Genomic DNA, 14,928 nt, shown 5'->3' with positions numbered 1-14,928 from the left:
ACCCACAGTGGGCTAGGTCTTCTCACATCAATTGATGAAGGCAGTCCCACATAGACATGTCTACAGGACAACCCAATGTAGACAATCCTTCATTGAGACTTTCTTAGGTGATTGATCCCATATTGTATCAAGTTGACAATTAAAGATAACCTTCATAACCTACTCAAAGATGACAGACAATATATAAGAAAAAAACACCCCCTGTGCTGACTAGTTTTTATATCAACTTGACACAGGGTAGAGTTATTTTGGATGAGGGAAACTTAAGTGAGAAAATTCCCCGACCAGATTGACTTGTTAGAAAGCTCATGGTGCATTTTCTTGATTGATGATTGATGTGGGCGGGTCCAGCTCACTGAGGGCAGTTGTCACCCCTGAACTGGTGGTCCTGAGTTCTACAAGAAAGCAGGCTGAGAAAGCCATGAGGAGCAGGCCAGGAAGCAGCAACTTTTCTCTGGCCTCTGGATTAGTTTCTGCCTCTAGGTTCCTGCCCTGACTTCCCTCAGTGATGAACTGTGAATCAGTATGCTGAAATAAACCCTTTCCTCCCCAAGTTGTTTTTGATTGTGGGGTTTTATGACAGCAATTGAAAAGTAGCAAAGACACTCTCACCCCCAATTCCCACAAGAAACAAGCAAAACAATGAGAACAAAAACCTAGAAAACTAGTTGAGCCAGGAAAAATAAGAGCCTTCTACCCTGTATCTTGTCTCAATGTCCACAAGAAATTCAATCCAGAGGATGCTAAAACAGCCTGATTCTATAAGTTATACAAGTCTTTTATTCCCAGTAGAAATGGGTAGTTGAAAATTTCAGTCAACTTAACTTCTAGTGACAAAAATTTTAAAAAGATAATTTTCCCAGTCATTTAGCAAATAGATCTCCTTAGCAAACCTCATGTTACTTATCTGCTAGGTCAAATCTGTCTTCTCAGGGTACCTAAAGAACTTGCTGTGTCCCATATGCCAGATAATAAACACAGTTAGGGGGATGGTACAGTGTGGTGTTTCATAGAATCCAAGACAATCAAGATTTCTACTAATTTTGGCAGAGAATGGGAGAGTCAACGAAGCCCTGAGCAAGACTGAGGGGTACTGCATGTCCTGACAAATGAAAGCAAAGCATGTCTTTCAGCCCTCATAGATTAGGAAAGAAGCATTTTTCATGTCAATAGCTGCATACCAGCTGTGGCTCTGTTGCCAAAATTCCTTCCCTGGGGGAGATGTCAACCTTCTCTCAAGGTCCTAATGACAAAGCCAGGCACAATTCCACAAAACTTTACCCTAGGGTACAAATGAGCTTATTAGTCCTTACAGGGCAGTGAGTGAAGAGTTACAGGAAGGAACATGGGCAACTGTGGAGGCCCACAAAAGTTTCCTAGTGAGATCTGAGCTTGCTTTACCCAGCAGGACTGAATTAGAGGATTGCTTGACCATGTGCACGGTTTCTAGGTGATTGGAAGGGTCTACACTTGATTGAGCTAGGGGGAGATCTTTGCTCTACTCCTTGGCATTCCTATAAATAGCCCTTTAGAAGAAACAGGAGGAGCTGGTGGATAAGGATCCAGGCCCTCCTGAGGCTATTCTATACTTCTGTTTTTCTCCCCTCTATCCTTCTATTCAAAGTCTCTTGTCCATCTCTCCTCAAGAGTACCCTGGGGTAAAGTGTGGGGAGCCAGTCTCCCAACTAGCCTCCCACAAGCAACCTTACAGAAGCTGCAATAAAAGGTCTGCTCCCAGAATGGATGCTGGATCCCCTCTAGCTGCTTAGTTGGAGGGTTTTTAATCACGGAAGGATGATGGATTTTTGTCAAAAATCTTTTCTGCATCAGTTGAAATGATCAGGTGATTTCTGTACTTAAGTCCATTTATATGACAAATTATGTTTATTATTTATGTATGTCGACCAATCCTTACAGCCCTGGAATGAAGCCAACGTGATCACACCCTTTGGCATGTCCTCTTGAATATGGTTTGCAAGTATTTTTCCTGAGAATTTTCACATCTTTGGTCATGAGGGAGACTGGCCTGTGTTTTTATTTTTGTAAGATTTTTAGCTGGTTTGGTTAATAGAGTAATTCTGGCTTCATTAAAAATGTTTGGAGCTGGGCTATGGTGATATTTTATTTGTATTAAAATGTTATTTGTATGTTAATAGATAAAGTTGCCTGGGGTCAGAGCTATTAGCAAGCCATAGGAAAGCAGGGCAGTGGTGGCGTACGCTTGTAATCCCAGCACGTGGTAGGCAGAGTAGGTAAGTCTCTGTGTGTTCAGGGATACAGCCATTATTGGATACACATGCCTTTAATCTCATACCAATCATAGAAAACCTGGAGGCCTATACAGACAGGCCGTGAGGAGGCGGTCATGTGGTTGGGTTTACAACCAATGAGAAGGCAGAACAGAAATTCTATATAAGGACTTTAACACAGAAAGTAGCTCTGGTTCAGAGAGGTAGGACCACTGCAGGAGGAAGGGTAAGGTTTTAGCTCTTAGCTCTGACCTCTTGCTTTCTTCTTTGCATTGGTTCTGTGTTTCTTATTTAATAAGAAGGTTGGTTACATCTACACTGGACATTTAATCTAGGCACTTGGGAGGCCGAGGGAAGCAGATTTCTGTGAATTCTAGGCTAGCCTATTCTACATAGTGAGTTCTAGGCCAGCCAAAGCTACACGGAGAGACCTTGTCTGAATAAATAAATAAATAAATAAATAAATAAATAAATAAATAAATAGATGCTTTGGAAGTGTTCCTTCCTTTTCTATTTTATAAAAATAACTTGAGTAGTATTTGTGTTAGTTCTTCTTTGAAGGTCTGGTAGAATTCTGCACTGAGTTCACTAGGATGTGTTAAATTACAGCTTCTACCTCATTGATTGAAACATATTCATTTAAATTATTTACTTCATCTTGGCTTAACTCTGGTGGGTCATTTGTATCTAAAAATTCATTTCTCTTTTAGATACTCCAATTTAGTAGTATATGAATATTTAAACTATATCCTTACGATTTTTTTTAAGCTGGAAGACTTTTAATTACTATTACAGTCTCCTCATCTGCTATTGGTCTGTTCAGGTTGTTGACTTCTTTTTTTTTTTTTTTTTCCAAGACAGGGTTTCTCTGTGTAGCTTTCTGCCTTTCCTGGATCTCGCTCTGTAGACCAGGCTAGCCTTGAACTCACAAAGATCTGCCTGCCTCTGCCTCCCAAATGCTGGGATTAAAGGTGTGCGTCACCACTGCCCAGCTGTTGTTGACTTCTTCTTGGCTTACTTTTGGTGGTTTGGCTGAATCTGGAAATTATTTCTTTTAGGTTTTTGGTTTAATGGGATACAGATTTTTTTTTAAAGATTTATTTATTTATTATGTATACAGAAGAAGGTGCCAGCTCTCATTACAGATGGTTGTAAGCCACCATGTGGTTCCTGGGAATTGAACTCAGGACCTCTGGAAGAGCAGTCAGTGCTCTTAACCTCTGAGCCATCTCTCCAGCCCCGGGATACAGATTTTTAAATGTTCCTTCATAATATTCTGATTATTTATTATTATTATGATGATGATGATGATGATGTGTCTGTTGTAATCCTTTTTTGCTCATCGACGATTCTGTTAATTTTGGTACTTCCTTTTTTTTTTTTTGTAAGCCGGCATAAGGATCTGACAGTCTTGTTTATCTTCCTAAAGAACCAGCTCTTAGCCGGGCAGCGGTGGTGCACACCTTTAATCCCAGCACTCGGGAGGCAGAGCCAGGTGGATCTCTGTGAGTTCGAGGCCAGCCTGGTCTACAGAGCGAGATCCAGGACAGGCACCAAAACTACACAGACAAAGCCTGTCTTGGAAAACAAAACAAACAAACAAAAGAATCAGCTCTTAGATTAACTGATTCTTTGTATTGTTTCCTTGCTTTCCATTTGATGGATTCCTGCTATGATTTTTTTTATTATTTCGTTCCATTAATTGGGTTTAGATTTGGTTTGTTCTTGTCTTTCTATCATTGTCATTTATTTTCTGATTTTTTAATGCTAGGCACTTAGAGGTATAAATTTTCCTTGTGGCACTGCTTTCCATGTGTCCCAGACGCTTTTGTGGTGTTGTGTTTTCACTTTCATTTAGTTCCAGGGAATTATTTTTTCGAAACAGGGTTTCTCTGTGTAACAATCCTGGCTGTCCTGGAACTCACGCTGTAGAGCAGGCTGGCCTCGAACTCAGAGACCTGCCTGCCTCTGCCTCTCAAGTGCATGTGCCACCACCACCCAGCACCAGGAAACTTTCCATTTCTTGATTTCTTCTTTGACCCATTCATCGGTCAGCAACGAGTTGTTCAATTTCTGTAAGTTTTTTTATTTACTGGAGATTTGTTTGCTATCAATTTGAGTTTTATTGCTTTGTGGTCATATCAGCTGCAAGGGATGATTTTCCTCTTTTTTGAATTTGTAAAGATGTGTTTTGTGTCCCAGGATGTGGTCCATTTAAAAAAGCTTCTGTGTGTCACTAAATAGAACGTGTATTCTTTGGTGTTTGGGTGGAATATTTTGTAGATATCAAATGACTGATGCATCATGCAATTAATTCTGATGCTTATCTGTTTTTTTTTTGTCTAGGTAATCTGTCTATTGAAAAAGTGCGGTACTGAAATCATCTAATATTAGTGTATTGATGTTAATCTGTATCTTTAAATCCAGTTGTAGATTTTTTTTTTATGAAATTGGTTGTCCCAGAGTTTGGTTCACATATGGGGTAGTAATGTCTTCTTGGTTAACTACTCCCTTGATTACAGTGAAGTATCCATCTTTATCTTTGGGTGGTTTTAGTTTGAAGTCCATTTTGTCAGATATTAGGATAGCTATGCTTGCTTGCTTCCTGGTCCCATTTGATTGGAGTACTTTTGTCCATTCTTTTATTCTAAGCAGTGCTTACCTTTAAAGCTATTGTGTTTCTTGTAGACAACAGATACATGGACTTTGTTTCTTGATCCAATTAGTGAGCCTGTGTCTTCTGACTGGAGAATTAAGCCCACAGATATTTAAAGTTATTATTGAAATATATATATGTTAATTGTGGTCATTGTGTTGTTGACTTTTGATATTGTTGTTTGTGTTCTCATTGGTATTTTGTGTTTTAATAATTATGGTTTCTTATTTATTTCTACAGTCTCTCTGCTATGTTCATTCCTCCCTTCAGGCTAAAATAATACTCTTGTGTTTTCTTTAGGTTCAGTTTATTGGATACAACAAATTTTAGGGTGTTGACATCATGGGGAGTTTTTCTTTCTCTTTCAATTATGTAGGATAGTTTTGCTGGGTATATTAGTGTAGCTTGACCATCATAGTCTTTTAGGACTTGGAATGCATTGCTCTAGGCTCTTCTGCCTTTCAAAATTTCCATTGAGAAATCAGCCCTTATTCTGTTGGATTTCCCTTTAGAGGTGACTTGTGTTATTTCTCTCAAAACGTTCAGTAATTTTCTTTGTTATGTATACTTAGTGTTTTAACTCTGATATACTGTGGGGGTTTTCTTTTCTGGTCTTGTCTATTTTGTGTTCTGTGTGCCTTTTGTATCTGTATGGATATCTGTATTTCCTTAGTTTGATGAAGTTTTCTTCTATGATCTTGTTGAAGATCTGGTCTATGCCATTGACTTGGGAGTCTTTCCCTCAATTATGTGCATAATTTGAAGGTTTTTTTTTTCATGGTGTCTCACATTTCCTATATGTTCCCTTCCTGTGCTATTTAAAATTTTTCATATTCCTTGATTATTTGGTTTAGATCCTCTAACTTCATCTTTGAATCCTAATGTTCTATTTTCTGCTTGATTTACTCTATCTGTAAGGCTTTCCTTTGAATTTTCTAGTTGAATTAGTAGGTTTTTCAATTTGATCCAAATTTCAGCTTGAGTCTTCTTCAATGTTTCTGTCTCCTTATTGAATCCTGTTCTCAAGTCTTGGATTATTTTCATCATTTCCATCAGCCTTAAGTTTGTATTTTCTTGGGTGTTTATTCAGGTGTTTATTCTCCATAAGTTCTCCTTCATTTCATTGAGCTGTTTCTTTGTGTCCTCTTTGGATTTCTTAAATTCTTTAAATTCTTTGATGAGGTTTATGATTGTTCTTTTAAATTCTGTGTCCTGGAGTTCATTTAGGTAATTGGCAAACATTTCCACAGAACTGGTAGGTTTTGGAGAGTAACTACAGCTTGATCTTTCATATTGTCAATATTTTTGCAATGGGATCTGGACATGTGGACTTCTTTTGTTAGTTCTAAATCTGATATGGACAGAGCAGTTTGGAGCAGAAGAGAGGATGTGTGGATAGGTTGGGCCTAGGTGCTGGAAATGGCTTGAGTGCATAAAATAAAGTCAGGTACACAGACAGTAGTTGGCTGGTATACCAGGATGTGCCTCCTGGTCCAAGCCTGGAGTGTATAGGTAGGTGTGATAGGATACAAAGGTTGGATGCGGTGTGGGAGGGGTCTGTGGGTTGCAGAGTAGGTAGGCAGGGTCCTGGCAAAAGCATGTAGATCAGTTGAGGCTCAAGAAGGGGAGACCATACTATGTTGGCGAACTGGATGTAGGACCCAGACTGGATCTAGCAAGCTGGGGAGGATGCATGGATGGTGAGGGTCAGGGACACCCACTGGACTAGACCTTAGAGGAGGATTTAGGAGATTAATCTGGGTGGAGATGCTGGGTTCAGTCACTTGGGATGCAGTTCCTTTTGGAAAGGCTTAGTGGAAGGTTTAGAATGTGTGTCTGTGGTTGTACTGCAGTTTCTTTCCTTATAGGAAGCTAATCCACACTTCTATCCAAGGGTTTTGAGCTATTAACTAGATTTGGTTTGCAAAGTAGATGAGAGGCGATGATATCCCATTACAGTGATCCAAACTGGGTCCTTGGTCACCAGACCTGGAGTTTTTCCTGAAGGAATATGTTACTAGGCCACCTGTATATTTCTTTGTTGTTTTTGTTTGAGATAGGATTTCTCTGTGTAGCTCTGGTTTTCCTGGAACTCACTCTGTAGACCAGGTTGGCCTTGAACTCACAGAGATCTGCCTGCCTCTGCCTCCTGAGTGCTGGGATTAAAGGCCTGTGCCACTATCACCTGGCAGCCATCTGTATATTTCATTGCTGCATACAGGTTGAAAACCTTTAATATCACAGTGTGAAATGTGAAGTGCTCCAAAATTAAATAATTTACACTCAACCTTATATAACAGGCCATAGACCAAAGGCAGGTTAATAAATTGTATAACATCACCCACAGGCTAGGTAGTAAGATGTGTATAGAATTGGAATATTATTACATTTATATTGTATGAGTTTCTTGGCTGGTAAGGAGGCTAAGGTTATCCAAAAAAGGGGGAACTAATGCAGTGGAGTGAGAAAAAAATGAAACTATTCAGGGTCAGACTTGAGGAAAGTATTTAAAAATAGTGTGTGAGGAGTTCTGGAACTTTCTCAGGATGCAAGAAATTGCAGAGTAGATAGTCTTATAGCTTGAGTTGAGTCCTATTAATATTTTTCAGATACCTCCAGTAAATAGTGCAATTCTGTGGTGATATTTTATTTGTGCTGAAGTGTGATATTTTATTTGTTTGTTAATAAATAAAGTTTGCCTGGAGATCAGGGGACATAGCCAGCCATAAACAAAAGCCAGGCAGTGGTAGCACAGGCCCTTAATCTGATCACATGGCAAGCAGAGTCTCTGTGTGTTCAAGGACACACTAGGGAACAACCAAGCATGGTGACATATGCCTTTAATCCCAGTTCAATTAAAAATTAAAGCTGGCTTTGGAGTTGGAGAATGGCTCTTTCTTCTGACACGATACAGAGATTTTTGCATTTTCCTTTTAACAACATGCTTGGGTTTAAAGAAGGAGAGACGGGAGAAAACTTCAGCTACAGAATTCGCTGTTTGCCTACCACGGAGCACCTTTTTAAATGCGAGTGTGCATTTATACTGATTGATATGGGTCCCTGGGTGCTCTGCAGTTGCCCAACTTGGATTTGCTCACAGATGTTAACTCTTAAGTTGGGTTCTGACTTAAGCTCTTTGTATTCCAGTCTTTAATTCTCTAACACAGGTTATTTCACACTCAACTGTTACAGCTAAACTGTCACTTGTCTTAAGATAGATGGTGTTGGAAATGAACAAAATGCTTTGTGAAGGATGTCTTAGGTGAGGAGCCTCCAGCAACATGGACAAAACCACTGCCATTATATTGTGACCTTTACTTCAGGTTCCTTCACAATGCCTCAACCAAAGTGTCAGCTGCATGCTGCCCTTCCAAGGCTTGGATGGAAGGAGACATTTCTAAGTTCCTGTTGCTGAAAGACTTTGGTTGATCTTTAATAGTTGTCTGAGGCTTGTTTCTTATCAGCTTTCTGGTCCTAGCTCTCCCCAGCAGGGTTCTCCCATGATTCTTTGGACAACCCCCTTCTGACTATTTAAGGCCTCTCTGGTTCTGTGGAGGAAAGCCATCCTATTAGATGATGAACTTTACCCTCTGAGTCTCACCTGCTTTGGTCTGTCAGAGCCCTTTCACTCAAAAGGTCTTGATCTTGCAGTACCGAGCTTCTAAAGACACAAGCTTCTAAGATTTTGTCACCATTCTACCCCTAGGGAAACCCAGTCCCCTCTCCCTTCAATACCTCTGATTTGGGGCAAGTTGCTCAACTCGTCTAAGCCCCTTTCCTCATCTGCAAAGTCACGTGATATGCCTTCCGATGTCCCTCACAAAGGTGTTGTAAGATGCGTGTAAAGTAACTGACATGTTAGTCGGTGTCTTAGAACTTCTATAATCTAGCCCTTCGACAACTTTCATCAAGCAATGTTTCCACAGTTTATCTCAGTTTCTTCAAGATAGTCCATGTAAAGCCAGAGCCAGAGCCGGAGGGATACGTTGATTGATTTGCAGGTTCAAGCCTGGTCCTGTGTGATGGAGCATGGAGCCTTGAGTGACTAAAGAAGTTCTGATAAAAAACAAAACAAAAAAACCCAACTCACCCTTGGCTTAAGGAATTAGGGTTTTAGAACTTGGTCTGAAAGAATCTGGCCTCTCGCAAAGGCATAGTTCTGAAGTCAGCAGATGTACTGACCTGATTATGCCTGAGGAATTGTGGGAGAAGGGTAAAGGAACAGAGTTCTGGCTGATTTCATCTCTACTCCCTAATCCCTAAAACACAAGTAAGGAGAAAGGACAGTTTAGAGTGTGTCAAGGACATGCCAGCGGTGGTTGGCACATCTGTACAGTGAGCAGCCAAAGCCTGAGACGACTTCAGAAATCTGGAGTATAGCCACATAGTGGCAAAGACTGTCAAGACTGGCCCGGGACCCTTCAGCCTACATCCAAGGCAGATAAAGGCACCTCAGATGACTTTCTGTATCATTTGAAAAGGAATCTAATAGAAGGAGAATAATCCACACAGTTTACTGGAGGGAATTAGGTAAAGCACTCCTAGTTACAGCCGATCGGCCTTGCTCCTCCTACCTGGTGCGACTTGGGGAAAGGTGGGTTTCATCATTAGCCAACAGCAGATGGAAACACAAGTACAAACAACCTCATAACTGCTATTTCTTTTATCACGCCATAATCTGACTCGCAGGCATTGCAGATGCGCAAGTCTATGTTGTAATGGAATCTTGGACACTTGCCTTCACTCTTACCTGAATAAATATAGATGTGCTTTTTTCCCCCTCCCAGGCAGGGTTTCTCTGTATAACAGCTTTGGCTGTCCTGGAACTCACTGAGATTCACCTGCCTTTGCCTCCCAGTACTGGGATTAAAGGCATGCCACCATACCCGGCATGAAATTATTATTTAAAATTATTTAAATTGTTATTTCCTTCATCAGTTTTTCCATATTTAGGACAGTATTTCTTAAAGTGTCTGATGATTTAAAAAAAAAATCACATGGAATGCTTGCTAAAACCTCAAAGAGTTGAATCCCCTCCCCCCAATTTGTGATGAATTAGGAGTCATTGATTGAAGTAGGAGAGCTAATTTTTTTTAAAGATTTATTTATTATGTATACAGCATGTATGACTGCAGGCCAGAAGAGGGCACCAGATCTCATTACAGATGGTTGGGAGCCACCATGTGGTTGCTGGGAATTTAGCTCAGGACCTTTGGAAGAGCAAGCAGTGCTCTTAACCTCTGAGCCATCTTTCCAGCCCGAGAGCTAATTTTTTATTTTTAGGTGCTTTACTCAGATCTGAGCTTTGTAACATGACTGAGGGGGTTACTCAAGCTACAGTGATGCAAGGCCACCAGAAACTCGATGAAAACACTCTAGAAGAATACACACCTCCCTTACCTTCACCCTCTCTCAAAGACTCAAGATTGCATCTAGTCACACCAGGTCTTAACGCAGGAAGAGAGGGAAAGGGACTGCTTCTCTTGTCCTTTTGTCTCAGGGTGCGATTGTCCTCTATTCCTTACACCTTTCCTTGAATAATGTATGAAAAACCTGTTGATATTTCCAAACTGATCACTTGAACCTCCATTTCTTTCAGAGCCAGGGCATGAAATCTGCGCAGGCACAAGATCCCTCCCTTGAAAAGTTCAAAAGTAGGGATATCTATTATGGCATCTATAAGTAGATCTATTTCAGAACAAATTGAAAAATTAACCTTAATTATTATTTGGAGCTATTGCTTAAAGCAAAACAAAACAAAATTCCCTGACCGTTTTGGTCAGGCACGATCAGTGTAAAACTGTGATATCCAAAACTTGAATCAAAATACCATCCTGTAGACCTCCTCCATCCATTTTCCTTTCTTCTGTCTCTTGTAGATACAATTTTGTTCTGGATCTAATGGCGCCTGCACCCATGCTGAGCTGGAGGTAGGTCCTCCGTGAGTCATGCTGACACTGGCGGGGCTTGGGTTGGGGACTGCTTACTAATGGAGTGCTTACCCAGTGTGAGGCACTGGGTCTGATCTCTACAACTCAAAGAGAATGAAAAGAAAAGACAGCAGGGGTTAGTGGAGCCAAAGATAGACTAGGGGAGAAGCTGTTTAGTACACAGAGTCCTCTGTCCTCTTCCCAGAGGGCAACTGAACAGATCTCAAAAAATTCTTGAGTAATTTTCATTTTAAAACAAAATGCCCCAGTGACTTTGGCACACAAGATCGGTGCATCTTACTTAGAAAAATAATGACCTAAATGTCCACAGGCAGATAAGCAAAAGAACCAGATGAAGTCTCTAGGAACATAGCTCTTAGTTTTCAACAAGTCCTTATTGTAAAAAAAAAAACCTTTCTAATGCTTTCTATGGATTAATAAAACTGTTCAGAGTGAGCCGTTTGACAGGCCCTTCCATTCTGAGGACACCCTAGCAGCCGAAGAGGACCATCACAACCATGGATGAAGACACGCTCCTGTTATGACCATTACAGACAACCTGCAACAGCCCTGGGAAGGCTAAACAAAATGAGTTGTCCAGAACGCTAGATGAACCTGATTACCCATTGCTATTCTCAGTCAGGTCAGAAGGTAGCACTTCCAGAAGAATGTCTGTGATTAGTTCAAGCACAGTCTTTCATTTGTGCAAACGACTGTATCATAATTGCCACAGCCCCTCCTGGCTATGTAATTAGACTGCTCAGCTCACTTTTCCAGCTAGCTAGGAGACACCCCTCTGTGCCGTTCCTGCTGTTGCAACACTAGGGCCATTATTGTATTATTATTTGGTTATAGGAAGGGGTATGCTTGAGACAAGATCTTATCCAAGGCTAGTCCCAAACGCCTTTATATATCCAAGAACTGGCTTTGAACTCCTGATCCTCTTCTCTCCACCTACCATGCCTGGCTCAACATTAGGCCCGTTAAAAGGCTTCTTTTCTTGCCTGCTCTGTTAGGTGACATGAAAGTGGGCTGACACGGAACACAAAGAGAAGATGGCGGAAACAGCAGAGGAGGGGTAGCAGTGGCTGTGATGGTGGTGGCAAGAGAGCAGCTGAAGAGCCCCGGAGAGCAACCAGGGGAGGAAGCTCAGTGGGCAGAGACAAAGAAGGCTGTGAACAGTTGAAGACAAGACACTGCAGGCCCTGGTCACTAGAAACATTTCTGGGAGCTGCTATGTCTTAAGGGTCAAGTGTCCTACATCCTGACTCTGGAAGACACAAGGACAGCTGCTGCTAAAGCAAAGGGGCCTAATACTGCAGGTGTAAGAGCTATAACACTGGCATCTAAGAGCTGAGGGTCCAAACACTTGAGACCTATTCAGAAGCTACTACTCCAGGAAGGACGATGTTACCTGCTGGCATCATTCACCACTGCTGGAAACCAGGCATTCAGATAGGCAGCTGCTGCTGCCACTCTGGTTAAAGTCCAGTGCTATGCCTCCAACCTGTGTGCCTAACGTTGTAGGTCGGACTTATAAAGGCTGGTGCAACAGGCCTCTAGCTCTCAGGGCCCGACACCGTAAACCCCTGGGTTTGCTGGTCCAGCTCCTAGGCCTTGGGCACTAAAGGGCCCAGGACTGCCAACATAGAAGAGCTCCTTGCCAGCTCATGATTTATCTTGGTAGAGCAAAAGGATGCCACCTTATGGCTGGTAACAGTTTGTCCCTACTGATGCATATTTAAACTGAATTTCTCCAAGTGGCAGAACTCAGAGTTCTGTAAGCAGTGAAGTTCAAGACTAGGTTGCATCATAGCATCATGAGTCCAAATGCATCTAGAATGTAGGCTCTATGGATTTTTCTGTGAGTAAAAACATTTTCATAAATAAACTGATCATGGAGAACTATCTATGAAAGTTGCAGGGACAGGAGTAATCATATCTAATTGCAGATGGAGATGTTAAGGCACAGACAAGTTAGAAATGGCCTCTAAGCCGGTCAAGAAGAAACGAGGCTAACATGCCAGATTCTCAGGCCATCCCCTCGTCATTCTGGAATACTGACGAGAGACTCTTCTTTTATATCTTACAGATCAGAGTGCAAATTCTTTTCAGATCAGAACTCTGGCTTTTAAAGGGGAGCATTTCCTTCCCCAGGGCTCAAGCTCTGGAGGAGATACAAGAGGCTTTAGCCAGGGTTCTTCGACTACCTGAAGCAGAGACTGGGAGTGTTGTTTCTCTCCCTAATCAGCTACCATCACCTCCAGTAGAACCAGAAGATGCAGTAAAAATACAGTGAGAGGGCAAACCGAGTGTGCTAAGGGCGACTAGGAAGGTCTTTAGGAAGCAGGCACCTCCCACAGGGACAAGGTATAACGATATATATGTATGAGAATGTCAAAACAAAGTCCTTTATTTTGTATGCTAACTAAAAGTGTAAACAAAATACAGTGCAACTATTCTGGGTATTCTAACTTTTACATTTTATTTATTTCAAAATCACTGTTTTCTGATTAAGTAACAAGTACTGTGGACGTTCACAGCAAACTATGTGAGGAGATACTCGGCAACACTTAGGTGCTGACACATATTCCTATGCGTGTAAAATTACTCACAGGAGACATCTGATTGAAGATTCAAGGAAATCTTCCTCCCCATAAGTTAGATTTTCCATTCAAAGTGTTGCTTTACACTGAAAAATATCTTGTCCTAAATAACCACTAGATGCTGCTAACAGGCACTCGGGAGGCAGAGCCAGGCGGATCTCTGTGAGTTAGAGGCTAGCCTGGTCTACAGAGTGCAATCCAGGACAGGCACCAAGAAACCCTCTCTTAAAAAACCAAAAAAAAAAAAAAAAATCTGTAAGAACCATGATGGTGCATGCTTTAAATCCCAGCATTTGAGAGGCAGAGGTGGTGAATCTCGATGAGTTAAAGGTCAGCTTGGTCTACATTGTGAGTTCCAGGCCAGCTGAGCTCAATAAGATACTGTTTTTGGAAGAAATATTTTGCCTGTACTGAATATGTGCAGGCTTACCATCCTTATGTACCCTTAAACAATACAGAGCAACAACTGTTTACAAAGCACCTTCTTTGTGTTATCATTAGTATATCATTAATAATCTAGTGAGAAGTTAAAGAATAAAGGAAGATGTGTATATGCAGATACTGTGAGGTAAAGACTGGAGGAAGATGTGTATAGTTTTATGCAATACAGTGAATGCCATTTTATCTAAGGGACTTGATACCAGGGTCAATTGTATTAAATTACCATTAGGTAATTAGGAAAATGCAGAAAATTACAACAGAAGAAAGTATTCACAGCACTACCACTTAGAGAGCTCTGACTATATTACTTATATTATTATAAACCATATATTATATATAGTGTGATAGGATATACTACAGTATATATCATATAATACATGCTATGTTCAATTTATGTATATGAAGTAGTAGTTATATGTTCTAATTGATTATAATTATATAGTACTAATTATAATATGATCCATAAGTAACATATGTGGCACAAGGACATCAATTATATATTATATGTATCTAACTCCATTCTATGTAAGCTAGGAAGATAGTATCAAAATAAACACTTGTGATGTGCTACACAGCTCAAGACATGGGCCATACCAATGTTTTCGGGTCCTTGAGAAGTCTTCTCCATCCTGTTCATCTGCTTGTCCCACAGAGATCACTGCTACTATGAAGTTAGATTTTTAACTTATTTTATTTTGAATTTTGCCATATACAAATAGGTCTTAAATAATATATTGTTCAGAATTTTGTGTTTTTGAGATTTTGTTAAGACACTTTCTAAAATTCACTGGTGTTGATGTCTTCATTCATTTTCTCAGTTATGAGATACACCACACATAAAATACCTCAGTGGCATGAATTCTCCTGATGAGCAGTTAGGCTTATCTCCTCATGGCAAGACAACTGGGCTATTTGGTTTCAGGGCAATTATGAGCAATGTTATGCATGTGTCCCGGGGCTAATGCGTAGGCCATTCTTTAAGGATGGGATTATTGAAATGTAGCGTGTGTGTTTTATTTAGGAACCACTGCCAAATGTGTTCTCAC

Source organism: Peromyscus californicus, unplaced genomic scaffold (assembly GCF_007827085.1).
Source record: "Peromyscus californicus insignis strain IS unplaced genomic scaffold, ASM782708v3 Scaffold_18__1_contigs__length_77618521, whole genome shotgun sequence".
Lineage (NCBI taxonomy): Eukaryota > Metazoa > Chordata > Mammalia > Rodentia > Cricetidae > Peromyscus > Peromyscus californicus.
Note: the sequence above shows the minus strand (reverse complement) of the source record.